At 44.5% G+C, this 16870-nt stretch overlaps 1 long non-coding RNA gene across 1 annotated transcript in view; it reads right to left on the bottom strand.

The window, feature by feature from the left end:
• The window catches only part of LOC142600710 (uncharacterized), a 48465-nt gene extending 32798 nt beyond the window's left edge, over positions 1 to 15667 (bottom strand). Inside the window, exons 1-2 of the long non-coding RNA XR_012834270.1 lie at positions 15237 to 15667; positions 14972 to 15061 (exon numbers count right to left, since the gene is read on the bottom strand). This is a non-coding gene — a long non-coding RNA (uncharacterized LOC142600710). The remainder of the gene's footprint in view (positions 1 to 14971; positions 15062 to 15236) is intronic.
• Positions 15668 to 16870: the final 1203 nt, after the last annotated feature.

The raw sequence follows: 16870 nt of genomic DNA, 5'->3' as shown, positions 1-16870 counted from the left end.
AAGGTGTCATCATTGCATTTTTTAGTGACTAGTAGAAGCTGGAAAGGTTTTAGCGACAGGAGGAGCCGCAGGTATACCAGTCTGTAACTTCCTTTCTGAAGACAAGGCTACAAAATAAACAGGGTGAAGGGATGCTGATATGTGAATCTGGCTTGTGAATATCTGCTGGATGATTCCCTGAAATAAGTTTTCCACTCTTTTGACCTAATTTCTTCCAGGATCAAATCTCGCTCTGTGTTTTGCAGAAGATACCTGTTAGAAGAGCTCAGGCTGCTGCCTCTCTGATGTGGAGTTCAGGATTGTGTTGCAGTTTGGTGTGTTTGAGGTCAGTGGTCAGGCTATGCTGGAGCCTACAGGCTCAATGCTGAGAAGAGAGACTTGTGGTGCACTGCAGAGCTGTTCAGCAAGGTCGGTTTTTTTCAAGTAAAGGTCTCTCTTTCAAAAAAATTGCTTGCAACACAAGCAATCCCAAATGTTTTCTGCAAACCAAATTTATCATAAAAGTTCATGTCTGCATGTATATTTGTTTCCAGTACTTTAGATGTAATAAATACTAGGATGTCAAATCACAATAAAAGAAAAGGGAATTTTTTTCAGTCTTCTACCAACAGAGCATGTCAGCTGCTTAACTGGAAGCCCAAAGGAGGAGAATAGCTCACTGAACTTCAGATAAAACCAAATGCAGGCTGAGAAGATTTGCATTGAGTAAAGAGAAATACAATGCACATATGAAAAGCAGCAACTCTGTTTTCTATTTTAAATTTTTATATAATATTTCTGTAATATGACTGAGTTTAAAATTGGACATCTGTTTAGACCGATTACTTAGCACCTTGGCACAGATGTTCTGTGTTTTTTATTATAGTGCTTTAATTAAAGGACATTCATCAGCATTCACTCGGCGCAGTTAAGTGTCATTTTGAATAGAGCTGCCCCGGGAATGAGTTCTGCGTGTCATTTGCAATAGTGGCTTTAAATCAGATGGTGATGGCGAATGATTGCCATGAAGCCAGGCACAACCTTTTTGCCGCCACTACCAAGTGGAGAAAGAGGTCAGGAGGGGACTGTCACCTCCTATCTGTGCAGCAGATGCTGACTCACCTTCCACCCCTCTGCCATCCCCAGTGTGGCTGGAGGGAGGGGAGCAGGCGCTGCATAAACCAGCCGGGGCCTCTCCTCTGGTTCCCGCTCCGGCTCTGCCCCTCTGCCTCCTTCCACTGCTTCCCGCTCTCTTCACACCGGCTCCCCAGCAACAAGCGTGCTTTACCAGTAAGGGGTTTTCAAAGTGAAAGTGGAGGTGAGGGGAAAAGGTCATGTCAAATCTATCTTAGCTAAGCAAGGTAAACTACAGCATGCTATCCAGGCAGGGTATGGAACAGTCCTTCAAAAGTATGTGCCTGGTGATGTAGTAATAAATTCTTAAACACTGTGAACCAAGGATAAAAGTTTACAAGTTTAATTCCAAGTCTCTGCAAATTACTTCTGGCGATCGAGAGTATTCATCTCACAAACGTCTCACGTCAGCCTCTTGCAGGTGCAGCATGCCTTCTACCCCAGGCTCTGCCTGGCAAAGACCTGCAGAAATGACTGCTGCGTACCACAGAAATGTGCTGGGTGGGTTTGATTTGTAGAGAGCCTATAATTTGCTTCCTATCTCTTTTTAAACCCATTACATCCCTAACAATGGAAGCTGTCAACTGAAGTGATTTTGTCAGCCAAATTTGAGAGACTGCACATTTTATGACCATTAAAGTTTCCTGTAACTTCTCACTTGAATTTTTTCATGTCTAAGAACATGGGTTTTTTTCATTTGTCAAATTCCAAAATAAGCATCAGTAGTGATAAGAACTTGTCAGCTCAACAGGAAAAGAACTGGGGATTTGTTCCCTGGGTTATTTCTATTCTTTTAACCTAATGAATGTTCAGTATAAAATGCAAAATCTGTCCTTACGTTACAGTCACACTCATTCTTATGGCTCTCTTGGTTTTGACCGCATGGGTTTGGTTTGCATTACCCACAGAGGCAGTTCTTCAACAGTAGAAGAAATATGTTCCCCAAAGCTTCATTTCACCCCAGCAGTTACCGTACTTTTCTGGATCGTGTAAGGTGCGGACTTGTTTCAGGCCGAGAAGGTGCTAAACCTCAAACTCCCCTAAGGCACAGTCTCACCTGCAGCAGAAAAGGCCCCGCTGGGTCTACATGGGGAGCGGGCTTACAGCAGCCTGAAGCTGGTGCATCAGCTGTCGCTACCCATATGTGTTTTAAGTAGGCGTATCCACACATTTACGCTGTCCTGATACAGTGCTCTGTTGGGAGGCAGGTAGCTCGCCCACCGAGCAGGGAGAGCAGCCAGCTAACGTGTATCTTGAGGTTCACCCTGCCGGATGGGATCCCAAGTGATTTCTTTTTATTAAAGTCATAGTTTCTTCGGAAAGTAACTCTTAGTTGGACACTTCCCTGCCATTCGTGGTTTTTAAAACTACTGTCAGTATCTAACCATGAAGGACAGCAGCCTGTGCTTTTCCTCTGTGCTATGTGGAGCATGTGCAGAGGCTTGGCCAACTCTTTTTAGCATTATTTCTAAAACAGTTTTGTGAGTCTCTTTCTGCATGTGTCCCTTCTCTTTGCTCTTCCGAGTGCTCTTTTTCTGTCCTATTTTATGTCAGTACAGAAATACGGTATCAGAATTCTGCTTATATATGCTTTGATTCCTGTTACATGCTAATATAACAGAAAAACAATTGAATGGCTACAATGGCTTATTCTTTGTTCTGGTTTTGAAGATGTTGAGAAATCTGTCGGCCTCTGTATTTTGGAATGCATTTCTCACACTTTGATCCCTACCCTGCTGTCTGTAAAAGACTTTCTGGATGAAAGGTGAAACCCTGCATGCCCTGCTTCCAATGCTGCTATTTACCTTTCATAACTGCATGAATCAACAAGTTGGATAAATATTTTTCCATAAGGAAGGAATGAGAAAAAGATGGAAAGAACAACATGTGACAGGCTTCAGTGAGTTCACTTAATGTGTTACTGGAAGGCATTCAAAGACTTCAGTAAGAAAAGCGGGCCAGGAGGAGGCAAGGATGGAGGTAAGAAGCATTGAGTCTTCATGAAAGAAAGAGCTTTTTTGAAACTCATGGAAAGACTGAAGTGACCTCTTGATTTTCTTATATGCAGGGCAGGATAATTTGTGGGTATGGCTACTTAAAACAGGAATTGACAGGATCCAGTCCTCAGTTGAAAATCAGTGTGGCTTACAAGATGCCATATTGTAAGAGCAGGTACAGTTTCTCATCAAAGTGTTCTGTTAAAAACCAAAGCAGATAACAGACCATTTCCTGCCTAATGTAGCTGAGGAACCTGATCCTGCAGAAGGTGGCCATTCACCAGAATAATTCACAGTTCAGTCATTTTTCATTTTTTTTTAATTCAAATTCTCTGAGACTAGTGTCATATTCCCGACTTGTTTTGTGCCTTACAGCAGAGTGGTACATTGCCGTCCTTTCAGATGCTAGGCCTGCTATCCCTCCTGCCTCCCAGATTTAAGCACTCCATCAGCTGCACCCCCGGATCACATGCTCCATACACACTGTGATGAGCTGATGCCAGCAAAATACACACATTTATTTGGGGTACATTTCGTCATCCCTTTAGAAAGCTGAAGAAAAAAAATAATATTAAAATAATTTTGTTTGTTTGAGGCAGGGAGGAAATAGATTTGAGATTTTTTCCCTAAATTTCATCTCAATTTTATTTTGATATTTTCAAGATAAATCAATTCCAAATGAAACAAAAATCAGAGCATTTCTCAAAATTACCTTCTACTGAAGGCTGAAACTTGAAATTAAATATTTTATTCCATCCCCATCAAATGTTCTTTATCTCAGAAATGGTCTGGAGCTGGCAGTTCAGTTCTAACATACTCAGGCCCACAAACTTTCCCTCCTACACTGCCTTACTATAACGCTCCCCTGTGGTTTTACAGATGAACCTCTGAGCCCGGGGAAATGACAAAACCAGCATTAATGACCTGCAGGATGGGATTCTCTGTTTTTCCTTCACATCATAGTGCCATCAGGAGCAGAGACAGCTTCTTCAAAATAATGGATGGCAGTTTCTGCTCCCTTCAAGCTACTTTGTCCGTGACGATGATTCAGTCCATGTCAGGGTTCATTTCATTTTTTCTGCTTTCTGACTTAGCTTCAAAAGTTCTTTTAGGCCTGCATGCAAGCTAAAAGTAACTTAAATTCACAACAAACTATGCTCAGGCACATGGAAAATAAGGCAATGACTGGTGACAGTCAACATGGCTTCACTAAGGGCAAATCGTGCCTGACAAATTTGATGGAGTTCTACAACGGTGTTACAGCATTGGTGGATAAGGGAAGACCAACTGATGTCATCTACCTGGACTTGTGCAAAGCATTTGACACTGTCCTGTACAACATCCTTGTCTCTAAATTGGAGAGACGTGGATCTGACAGTTTACCACTCACTGGATAAGGAATTGGCTGGATGGTCGCACTCAAAGAGTTGAGACAAGTGGTGTTCCTCAGGGGTCGGTGCTGGGACTGGCACTGTTTAACATCTTTGTTGGTGACATGGGCAGTGGGATCGAGTGCACCCTCACCAAGTTTGCGACGACACCAAGCTGTGTGGTGTGGTTGACACGCTGGAGGGAAGGGATGCCATCCAGAGGGACCTTGACAGGCTGGAGAGGTGGGCCTGTGCAAACTTCATGAAATTCAACAAGGCCAAGTACAAGGTCATAGAATCACAGAATGGTTGGAAGGGACCTCAAAGATCATCTAGTTCCAACCCCCCTGCCATGGGCAGGGACACCCTCCACTAGACCACGTTGCCCCAAGCCCCATCCAACCTGGCCTTAAACACTCCCAGGGATGGGGCATCCACAACCTCTTTGGGCAATCTGTTCCAGTGCCTCACCACCCTCACAGTAAAGAATTTCTTCCTAACATCTAATCTAAATCTACCCTCTTTCAGGTTAAAGCCATTACTCCTTGTCCTGTCACTACACTCCCTGATAAACAGCCCCTCTCCATCTTTCCTGTAGGTGCCTTCAGGTACTGGAAGGCTACAATTAGGTCTCCCTGGAGCCTTCTCTTCTCCATGCTGAACAATCCCAACTCTCTCAGCCTGTCCTCATAGGAGAGGTGCTCCAGCCCTTTGATCATCTTTGTGGGCCTCCTCTGGACTCACTCCAACAGCTTGATGTCTTTCTTCTGCTGGGGCCCCCAGAGCTGGACGCAGTACTCCAGGTGGGGTCTCACCAGAGCAGAGTAGAGGAAGAGAATCACCTCCCTTGACCTGCTGGTCATGCTGGTTTTGATGCAGCCCAGGACACGGTTGGCTTTCCGGGCTGCAAGCGCACATTGCCAGGTCATGCTGAGCTTTTCATCAATCAGCACTCCCAAGCACAGCTACAGGCTGGGCGGAGAATGGATTGAGAGCAGCCCTGAGGAGAAGGACTTGAAGAAGGCGTAGGAACAGGTTGCCTGGAGAAGTTGTGGATGCCCCACCTCTGGAAGTGTTCAAGGCCAGATTGGATGGAGCATTGCAACCTGGTCTAGTGGAGGTGTCCCTGTCCATGGCAGGGGGGTTGGAACTAGATGATCTTTGAGGTCCCTTCCAACCTAAACCATTTGTTGTGGTTTAACCTTAGCCAGCAGCTAAGCACCACACAGCCGCTTGCTCACCCCACCTCGGTGGGATGGGGGAGAGAATCAAAAGAGTAAAAGAGAGAAAACTCATGGGTTGAGATAAAAACAATTTAATACATAAAGCAAAAGCTGTGCACACAAGCAAAGAAACACCCCTCCCTTCCTTCTTCTTCCCCCAGCCCCTTATATGCTGAGCATGACGTCATATGGTATGGAATATCCCTTTGGTCAGCTGGGGTCAGCTGTCCCGGCTGGGTCCCCTCCCAACTCCTTGTGCACCCCCAGCCATCCTGCTGGTGGGGTGGGGTGAGGAGCAGAAAAGGCCTTGGCTCTGTGTAAGCACTGCTCAGCAGTAACAAAAACATCCCTGTGTTATCAACTCTGTTTCCGGCACAAATCCAAACCATGGCCCCATAGCAGCTACTATGACGAAAATTAACTCTATCCCAGCCAAAACCAGCACACCATTCTATGATTATATGAAAAATAAAATGCAAAAATCCCTCAGTAGTATTTGCAACTTGGAAAGAGAGAAGAAAAAGACAGTGTTCCCCATCAGTCTGAATGAATGTAGCGAGGCACAGACAAAGCTCTGTCTGCCATCTCACTCCTAGAAACCGGGATGGTCAGTGAGATAAATGGTGTCAGATACTGGAAAGGAGTTTGGAGAGTTTTTCCAGTGTGATTTAGTTATTCTAACTAAATCTAGTTATTCTAACTAAATCTAATTTAACATTGAAACAGAAAAAGATACACATACATCCAAACAGCAACAAAGGACTAAGGGTGCTATCTAGCATCCAGACACTGTTAGCAACAATAGTTTATAAACTGTAAAACTAAAGCTGTCTCCAAAGGAGAATTCTGAAATTCTAGATACAGATCTTCAGCAAACGGAAAGACACAGAGATAACGTTAGAAGTAATTAATTTCCCTCGGCAGCAGCTGAAGGTATCTCAGTGTGCAAACAGCATCATGGTCAGAGCCTGACCCCTGAAAGAAACAACACGCTCAACAACAGAACAGTGGCTGAAAGTTACATGCAGTGGCTTATACACAATCCTTTTCCACCAGTTCTGTTGCCATGATGCTAAGATCCTGACCCATATTTTGATTTTCTGAACAGATTTGCAAAGGAAATTTCTGAAATAGTTTTTTTTTTTTTTTTTGTATATGTATATACTTACATTAAGTTTCACAAAAACAATTATGTTCTGTTATGGAAAAAAGAAAAAAAATGATTTAATTGGCTTTCTTGTTTGAAAATGTAATTTTGGACCACTGTTGCACAGAGGCATTAATATGTACTTTAGCGTAGAGTTCACTGCAAGTGTATAAATAATCTTAGAAAAATCGGCGCTGAAAGAATTTTGATTTGAAAATCCATTTTCATGATGGTAAGAATATAGAGCTGGTTAGGTTCATACATTAAAGCACAAAATAATGACTTTTTTTTTTTTTTTAATTAAAAAAAAGCCACGAGCTCACGCATACAAGGCCCATCAGCTAGCTCCCTATGTGCAGAGCGACAGGGAAAAGCTTTGCTTGATCAACTTACACCAAGTGTCCGAAAGCAAAGTGTCCACAAGAGCTGTGCAAATATATCTACACAGAACTGTGCCTATATAATGTAAGTCAGTCACTGATTCACCAGTCACTGCAGGGGAAGACAAGTAGTAACGGGGATGCCAGACCTATGTTCTCTACAGAATCTTGCTGCGTGGGTTCCGTCTGATCATTGTGTTGTAAATACTACAGTGGCTTCATGAAAATATGAGGTTGCCTAAATAACATAGATGATTAGAATTGTTTCATAGATTATAGATGTACACACTATCTATTTTTTATCCTATAAGGGATTGAATCTTGTACTAAAAAAAAAAAACAAACCCCAAAACATGCCACGTTGTGTTTGAGTTTCGGGTCAAATTCCTCATCTGTAAATGCAGCCAGCGCGCCTTTACCTGCCCCAGAAGTGAAACCCGGCGCGGCCAGGAGGCCGTGCTGCCGAGCAGGGGGAGCCGGCGGAGCGGGGCGGGCACCGCGGTGGCCGCGGTCCCGGCGGGCGGCAGCGGCAGCGGCGGCAGCGCCCAGCCCCGGCGGCACAGCGGCCTCTCGCGGCGCCCGCCCGCCCGCCCGCAGCGCTCCCGCCACGGAGCATCCCGCGTGGGGGGTGAAGGAGCTTGTTTTCTGAAACTCCGGGTTAAAAATCTGCTGGTGAACCGTCACACACCTCCCATCACCGACTGTAAACTGCCACAAACCGGCTGGGAGCGCTTGCTGAATTATGCGGCTTTTAAAATAAGCCGGAGGAATCGGAAAGGCGGTGAGAATGCCCACTGACCAACTGAGACCCTTCACTAAGAGACTCGCCTCAACCAGGGCTAAAAGTCTCATGATTTTGGCCCTAGTCCAGCAGGCCATCCCTATTCAAGTAAGTCATGTCAGCCTGCTGCTAACTTCTTTGTTCTGGGCAACAATTTCCCGTACTCCCGCGCTCCCCGTCCAGGTGCACAGAGCCAGGTCCGGCTGGGGAACGCTCGCTGTTCCAGCAAAAACAGGGAGAAAGGGAAACAGGAACTGTGGGGGTGAGACAACCTGCTGAAGAGTGAAGCATAGGCAATCAGCTGCCAATTTGCCGGCAGAGTTTATCTCGCGTCTCAGATTAGTGTCCCTTCGTTAATGCCAAATAGGTACATCCATATTCATTCGTGAATGAACAGATAAACATAAAATGTGTTCTGCCAGAAATCAAGGAAGATATGAAACTATGTTTTCTCTTTCACACAATTTGCATTTATCTGACCAAATGCAAAGTCTGTTCTGCGGATGTGTAGATCTGTGAAGCCCATGTGTTTAACACTTTGCTTTTGTCCTTTACAATTTATTGAGCTATTCAGTAACTAATATTTACACGTGCTGAAGCAGCCCAAGCTACAGGGGCGGTTCTTCAGAAGTACGTCTTGGAAGTGGATCCTTCAGGTAACAGAGTACACCCTACAGCAGACCAACACCGTCAATCTCAATGAAAATCCATGGAGTGACCAGCTCTGAATCGAGCCCTTGAGGTATATTTTACAAACACACTAGTTTGGCAATCCGTACTAGTATACCAGTCAGTGGCTTTTGAGTTGGGAACAGGGTTGCATCATGCTGGAGGTTGAATAACCTTTCAATAACCATGATTCGTGTCCTGAAGAATGTAGACAAATTGAAATCAAAGTGTGAGTAGCGTGTGAGACTAACACCAGAGGCACACGGACTGTGGAATGAGAAATTAAACAGTAATAACCCCACAGTTTCACTGAACTGCCGTAACAATCCCATAGCAGACCTGCACTGTCTGGATCTGGAACCAGACCACAACTAAAGTTTCATCCCAGCCAACAGCCCCCATTTGTGACGTCTCCTAAACTGTTGTGAGAGATTCTCTATTTTGTTATCACTGTCTTGGAAAAAAACTTCAATGCACTGTCCCAGTTCCCAGCCTCAGGGACAGAGGGTGTGCAAAGAATGCTTCCCTGTGCACTGTATAGACTGAATCATATAGGTTGAGTAGTGATACAATAAACAAAACATGACTTTGTATGGTTTTCCATTTAATTTCCAATTTGGTTTGTACAGTAGAGGCTGAATATGCAAAACAGATCTCTGTAAATTCTTTAATACTTACAAAAATTGTTCAAAGTTCTAGTTCCTGAAGCTGAAGAGCTTTGGCCAAACATGTGCAGCAGTACTCCAGATACTTATTCTGCCTAAAGAATTTTTCCAGAGATTTCTTTCATATGGCCCTCATTTTTCCCCTGGACTTTTAAAGTTAATAACAAGCAATTTTTAATAGTTTCAGCTCATGAGTCTTGGTGTATTTATTCAACAACATAAAAGAGCTGCTCATCATCCAGTTTTGTTAGTGTCTCATAGCTCTAATCTTGACCTAGTTTGTGAATGTTTTATTTATCGACAGCGGGCTACGCAAACAACCTCATCTCGGAGGAATTCCAAACACAGGCTCAGTCCAAGAGGACACAGCTTCTCCAGGGCATCCCCACCTCGCCATTATTTTTTTTTGTCAGCTACTCCCTCCCTCCTAAAAGATCTTTCAAGTTTCATTTTTTTCTTGACAGTATTTCTATCTTTCATCGAGAAACATTGCCAACAGCATATACTTACAATTAGTTTCTCCTTTCTCCTACGAACTATGACTACAAATCACGCACACAAATCTTCCAGCATTATTGGGAAGTGTCCATGATGGTATGACTCATTTCTCAGCTGAGATTGCAAATGCTTTGTAAGCTGAGGCTTTGCATTTTTCTCATCTTTCAATAAAAATAATGTAGGAAAAGAGACAGTCTGGAGCATCAAGGAAGGATGAGCGACAGAAACCCTGAAAGTAAGTTGGGCACATGTCACTAGCTTCATCAAGATCCACGCATAACAATGTAAATTTGTTACACTGGGCTTCCTGGTGCTTTATGGCACTTCTAATTTAGAGAACAGACAGAAGTGTTAAACCCTTAATGTCAACATCTGAGAACACCCTTCAGTCAAAAGACAAAAAAAAAAAAAGCAACCAGAGGAAAAAAACCCATGTAGAGCCACAGAAGGTTTTTCCCCATTTAGTTCTTAAACATAAAATGATGTTTCATAGTTGCATATAGAAAGAAACTAGCCATTTATACCCTCTACCTCTTGCTATGCCTTTACTAGCAGCTCAGGTAGGTGGCCTCCCAGCAAATTCTAAAACTACTTGGAGAGAAGATGTCTGCTTTCAAGATAGCCATAATACTGCTTGCAATACCGGAATAATGCTGTACCAAACAGCCTGAGAAAACCAACATCAAATGAGAGCAAACAGAGACTTCCACTGCAGGAGCAGTTATTTCAAGAACAAAAATAACGAGCTTTAAATGAAGCGAACTGACCCAGAGGAAATGAAATACTCCTCTCCAGAGCGTGGCACAGCCATTCCCAAGGGAGCTACAAAGCCCCACAGACTCCCTGGGGAGGTTTGGGCCACTTCTCTGAGACCCCAGGTCAGGCTTGACCCCAGTGGACCCCAGAGCTGCTTCAGGTCTGAAAAACCTCCAGCAAGATACCATGGCTGCTACAAATTCCCACAAGAAAAAAGGAACCGTGGCATGAAATGAGCAGAGCTTGGGGGTGAGAGTGGAAAAAAGAAGACAGCTCCTAACCTCACTAACCATCTCTCACCATCTCTCTAACCAGCCATGGCTATTTTGACTCTTGGCTCACCATGCAGTCTCAGAGCAGGTGTTGCCTCCCTCAGCCCACAACATATTTACAGATTGAATTTACTTTATTATTTTCTCATCATGTGCCCAAGGTCCACCTTCTGCCCAGCTCTTTGTCTCTGCCTCTCCCCCAGCTGTTACGTTCTCAGCATCTCATCAGCATACACTTTCTATTCCCTTTGAGACTATTTATAAAGTGCTAAAGGAACATAAATTCACATTTTGTTCCTCAAAATATATTACAAATTTGACTACTTTGCCACGTACTAAAACTGGACTCATACAAAGAGGCTTTGAAAAGGTCAAATTCTGTGACTATCCAGTTTCTAACTACATTATATTCAGCTGTGCTTACACTCTTTTTGTGTTCATTTTGTTAGGCTATACTAACAAATGAGTTTGCTGATATTATTTATGGTATAGTAAATCTTACGTGCAACAACATAAAGTTCATATTAATGAGCAGAAATCCATCACTGATCTGTATGTTCAGTCAAAACAAAAATGAATATCTGAGACTCTGAATACTCAATTCTTAATAAGTCCTGAAGACACACGATTTGAGGACTAAATTATTCATAAAATTTCCACTGACTTCAAATAATAAGTATATTTGACAAATTTGTAACTCATTTGTCGTTAATTTGTAAATGGGAATAGGTAAAAGTTGCCATATATGTGATTCTTGCGATTTATTTCAAATAATAAGCTCCTAATTTTAATCAATTTAGACTCTTGAAAGTTTCCTAATGAAGCCAACTTCGATTAGTTTCAAGAAGATTTTATCACAGTCCAAACTGATTTACACTGATATGATTTCCCTCCAGTCAGTGGAGCTAAACTGATTTATTCCTGATGAAGATCTAGTCTGCAACAAGGTACGGGTTGCACAGAAAGTGCTCGCAGCTGGAGGTGCCTGCGGTGGCACCCCTGGGGCAGGGGAGCTCTGGCTGGTGGAGATGTCTTGCAGTTGTTTCCGTCACACCCTGGGTGGTTGCTCCTCTCCACATCCAGTGAAAGAAGGGGTTGTTGGGTGTAATCCTGACATGGCATGGAGGTGACACAGCAGAATTCATTGCACCCATCTCTCAATTTATTTTGAGCATCTGAGGGTCACAGAATGGGAATCTGTGGATTGCTCCTGCTCCATCCCTTCAGGACAGTGAGATCTCAACCTTTGCAGTGAAGATGTCACTCCTGTAATACATCTAACATGTACTAACATGTAATTTCATTTTATCAGGCACCCGGTGAGGGATGCTTTATTTTTATATAAATCGTTTTACAAAATCTTTGCAATATCAGCCAATTAATGAAGCTGGAAAGAGAGAGGAAAAACTGAACAACAGAAAGCAAAATCAGAAAGAGAATGAAGAAATGAAATCCAGGAGGAAAATAACAGAGGAAAAGGAGACAATTAATAAATATAATTAAGTATGACTTGAAGATGTTAATGAATATAGTGGCACTGTAGTCATCAGCAGAAGGCTATAACATTCAATAGAGATTGTCAGCTTTTATGATTAAAGTTTCCTAGAAAAGAGTTTGTCGTTAGATGTCTGCCCTTGCTCTGCCCTTACATCATCTCCTTTCTTATCCTCAAAGCCCTCAGCCATGCTGCCATTCAGTTCCCTGGGGGATTTGTCCCCTGTCCTCTTCTCTTCTGCCCCCTCCTAGCCACATTTCTGCTTCTTTTACTGTTCCTATGGCTTGCGCGTAGGCACAGCTCGCCCAGCCAGGCCTTCTGCACCCAACAACAGGAGCAGGGTTGCCTGTCTGTTACTCACAGGTGAAACTAAAGAGAGCAGAAGGACAGTTATTACAGCCTCCCCACTTCCCCAATTTTGCATGAACAGGCCCCCAAAGGAGAGGGAATGAATTTCTTCCATCTCCTCCAGTTACCCATTGTATTGGGTTTGAGTGGCAAGGTTTTGGTAGCGGGGGGGCTACAGGGGTGGCTTCTGTGAGAAGCTGTTAGAAGCTTCCCCCATGTCCTATAGAGCCAATGCCAGCCGGCTCCAAGATGGACCCGCCGCTGGCCAAGGCTGAGCCCATCAGCAATGGTGGTAACACCTCTGGGATAACAGAGTCAGGAGGAAAAAAATCACCAGGAGGAGGAGCAGCCAGAGAGAGGAGTGAGAAGATGTGAGAAACTCTACAGACACCCAGGTCAGTGCAGAAGAAGGGGGAGGAGGTGCTCAAGGCACTGGAGCAGAGATTCCCCTGCAGCCCATGGAGAAGACCATGGTGAGGCAGGCTGTCCACCTGCAGCCCATGGAGGTCCATGGTGGAGCAGAATCCACCTGCAGCCCATGGAGGACCCCATGCCGGAGCACGTGAATGCCCAAAGGAAGCTGTGACCCCATGGGAAGCCTGTGCTGGAGCAGGCTCCTGGCAGGATCTGTGGCCCCATGGAGAGAGGAGCCCACGCTGGAGCAGGTTTGCTGGCAGGACTTGTGACCCCATGGGGGACCCACGCTGGAGCAGTCTGCTCCTGAAGGACTGCACCCCGTGGGAGAGACCCACGCTGGAGCAGTTTGTGAAGAACTGCAGCCTGTGGGAAGGATTCACACTGGAGAAGTTCATGGAGGACTGTCTCCTGTGGGAGGGACCCCATGCTGGAGCAGGGGCAGAGTGTGAGGAGTCCTCCCCCTGAGCAGGAAGGAGTGGCAGAGACAACGTGTGATGAACTGACCACAACCCCCACTCCCCGTCCCCCTGTGCTGCTGGGGGGAGGAGGGAGAGAAATTGGGAGTGAATTTGAGCCCGGGAGGGATGGGAGGAGGTGTTTTTAAGATTTGTGTTTATTTCTTATTATCCTACTCTGATTTGATTGGAAATAAATTTAATTAATTTTCCTGAGTTGAGTCTGTTTTGCCCCTGATGGTAATTGGTGAGTGATCTCTCCCTGTCCTCATCTCGAGCCAGGAGCCTTTCGTTATATTTTCTCTCCCCTGCCCAGCTGAGGACGGACAGTGACAGAGCGACTTTGGGTGGCACCTGGTGTCCAGCCAGGGTCAACCAACCACACCCCTGTTGGCTGCAACCCTTTCAGAGACAAATGGGGGGAAAGCAGTCAGGTACACAGCGCTCCCCACCACACCGTGCTGGGAAATGGTGTGCATCCCTTGGGATGATGTGCATATCCAGCCTGTCACGCACACTCTTTTGTCTTGGAATTTATGATTAATAGTAATTTACACTGTAAGCAATCTTGAGAGATTGAAACCTCTTTTTAACCACATGGTATGTCCCTCCACCCCCAATCTAAATACACAAAACAAGGAGGGGGCCGGGGGGGCGCTGATAGCTGTGTGGTTTGCCCACCACAGGTCAGTGGTGGTGGCAGAAGCAGAATGCGGTTCTCCTGCCTTCCTCTGTCTGTTTACTGAGATTGTCCCCCAATAAAGTGAGTAATTTACAGCTCTGCAGATTGCTAAGCCATTACAGCTCTCGGCTTTTACTCTGGATCATAAAAGTACCTCAGAGGGTTGAATCGATTCTATTAAATGACATACCATCAGATGTCTTTTGTGCCAACACTCTCTTCTCCCCCACTCTATCCCCCATACCCCTGCCAATGACTCACTGATTTCCGAAGTAAGGGAGAGAAAAAGAATGAAAAGGGAATAGTAACAATAGTAGCATTGCTTCTTTAGATCCCGATTGCTAATGCAGACCTTGGATTTGTCTTATGGATGGTGTTTGGCTTCTAGCAAAGTTAGTGAGCACTACTGCTCTGCGTCAATGTGGGGGAAATCAGATTGACTGCACAGATCAATGGCTCAGACACAAAAGCCTTCTGCATGCAGGCTTAACAAAGATCTGTTAAAACGAACCATATAATCCATGTTCAGAGAGCTGAAATTCTCAGAAACAAGCTGATATTTAAACCAGACCATCAGTGTGAATAAGTCTCAGTATCTTCAGCTGGAACTGACAGAAAAGATCTAGTGGATTTCCTAGAAAAATGACATTCTGCCAGAGAATGAGGATGTTTCCTGTATTGATTGATGCTGTAAAATACTCACCCACAACCAACTCAAGGGTACTCCTTCGAAGAACACAATGCTTGTGACTTTAGTGGAAATGAGAGATAAGGAGAAGATCCTTCAGGCAGCCTGGAAAGAGAGAAGCACTGAATTCCAAGGGCAAGTGATAACAATTTCTCCAGACTTCAGCCAAAAGATACAAGAAAGAAGGAATTGGTAGAACTTTAAAAAGCCTTTGTAGATTTTAAATCCAAGGCTGTCATCTCTTCTGAAACTGGGAGTTCTACATGAAAATAAAGATTACCTCCTCTGGAATGCAGATTGAGGGAAACAGTTTTTAACAGATATCACCCTCGTTGTTGCCCCGGGCCATTCAGATGGATTACTTCCTCGCATTTTGTTGGCAGAGCCCAGGTAGCGAGTCCCAGCCATGTACGCTCTGTGCAGAGGGACCCGTGGGAGTTACAAGCAGCCCACCAAGTCTACTCCATCACGGGGACTGAGACAGATGGTACAGCTGCCAAAGCTGGCGGGGCCGAGCATCTGGTAAATGTGTTGATTTAAAGGAGTTCTCAAGCAACATCCACTGCTGTGTCTGAGACGAGCACAGTTCAGAGCTGCTTCCCTGGCCGGACCCGATGGGGGAGCCGGGGAGGTATTGCCACAGCCTCTTCTTGGAAGCAAGTACCAAATGTTTTGGAAGATGAAGAAAAGCAGCCTCCCTTTTGGGCAACCTGTCAGGGACTGCTGATACTGGGAAGGGAGTCAGCTCCGTGGAAGGTTACTGCTACCACTATTTCACAATGATATTTAGATTCCTCTAGGAAGGCTCTGGTCAGGCTTTTATTTTATTTCTTGGCTTTGTCAGTATCTTCTGTCTCTCCCTCTCTCTTTTGAATAAACAATGTCTGGTTTAAATATAACTATAGCTCAGCTTCTGACTATTCATACCCAGAGATGAGTAACGATTTCCCTGGGGTACAAAGAGCACACAGGGAGAGTTTACCAGCCCAAAGCTGAGACGACGGCTTTTGTGGCTGCACCCCAGCTAGTTTTAGACTGGCAGTGTTGAGGGTTGGGCATGTTGTTTTCTGTTTTTATTCTGAGTCTGAGACAGCTTTTCTCTTTGTTTGACTATACTTGTGCTGGTACCGAGTGATAGCACACCGCTTAAGGGCCACGTAAATATAACCTTAATACTACCAAGTCATCAGAAGAAGACTGGTGGGAGGGAACTGAGGAAAAGATTACAGGTTTGCAAAAACTACTGCAGTTTTTAATCTGCACGGGCAGCCCTGGAAAAGGTCATGAGCTTACTATTAAATACTATTGTCTTGCCCAGGAAAGAGAGCACCCATGAGCTATGAGGCCATATTAGCGTAAATACCAAAGCCATTCCAACAAATTCAATGGGAGGTGGCCCCTCAAATCCATAGATGCTTTTGAAAAGTATACCACCCTGATGTAATTATTTATAAGAATGTAATTACTTATAAGAAAAATTTCAGTAGAAAGCAAATACTCCTTGTGTGTGTCAAGCCCACAATGCTAGAAAATGACTGCTGACAATGCTGTCAGGAAAACTATCCCAGTATGCCTCGCGAGGCAGCGTGCTAGGTGGCCAGATACCGAGGATACTGGAGAATCAATTTGTAACTGCAAACTTGTCAGTTTTTACAGCTGAAAGCTGCTTCTTCACCAAGAAATCCCTACAAAGTGGCCACCCTGCCAACAGCAGTGAGATCACTCTGCTTCTGCCAGCCTTTTCTTGGACAAAAACTTTGCAAATGAGGCCAAAATTTGCCTATGTCTTTTAGTCATACAGTCTCCTCCACCCTACAGGTCCCTTCATTTCTGTGACTTTTGGTTTACCTAAAGAATTAATGCTTGATATAGTAGGGCCTGGTTTACACCTTAAGAACTGAGGAAATTTTTGCA

This window comes from Balearica regulorum, chromosome 2, assembly GCF_011004875.1.
Source record: "Balearica regulorum gibbericeps isolate bBalReg1 chromosome 2, bBalReg1.pri, whole genome shotgun sequence".
Taxonomy (NCBI): Eukaryota; Metazoa; Chordata; class Aves; order Gruiformes; family Gruidae; genus Balearica; species Balearica regulorum.
This window is presented reverse-complemented; position numbering and strand designations above follow the sequence as displayed.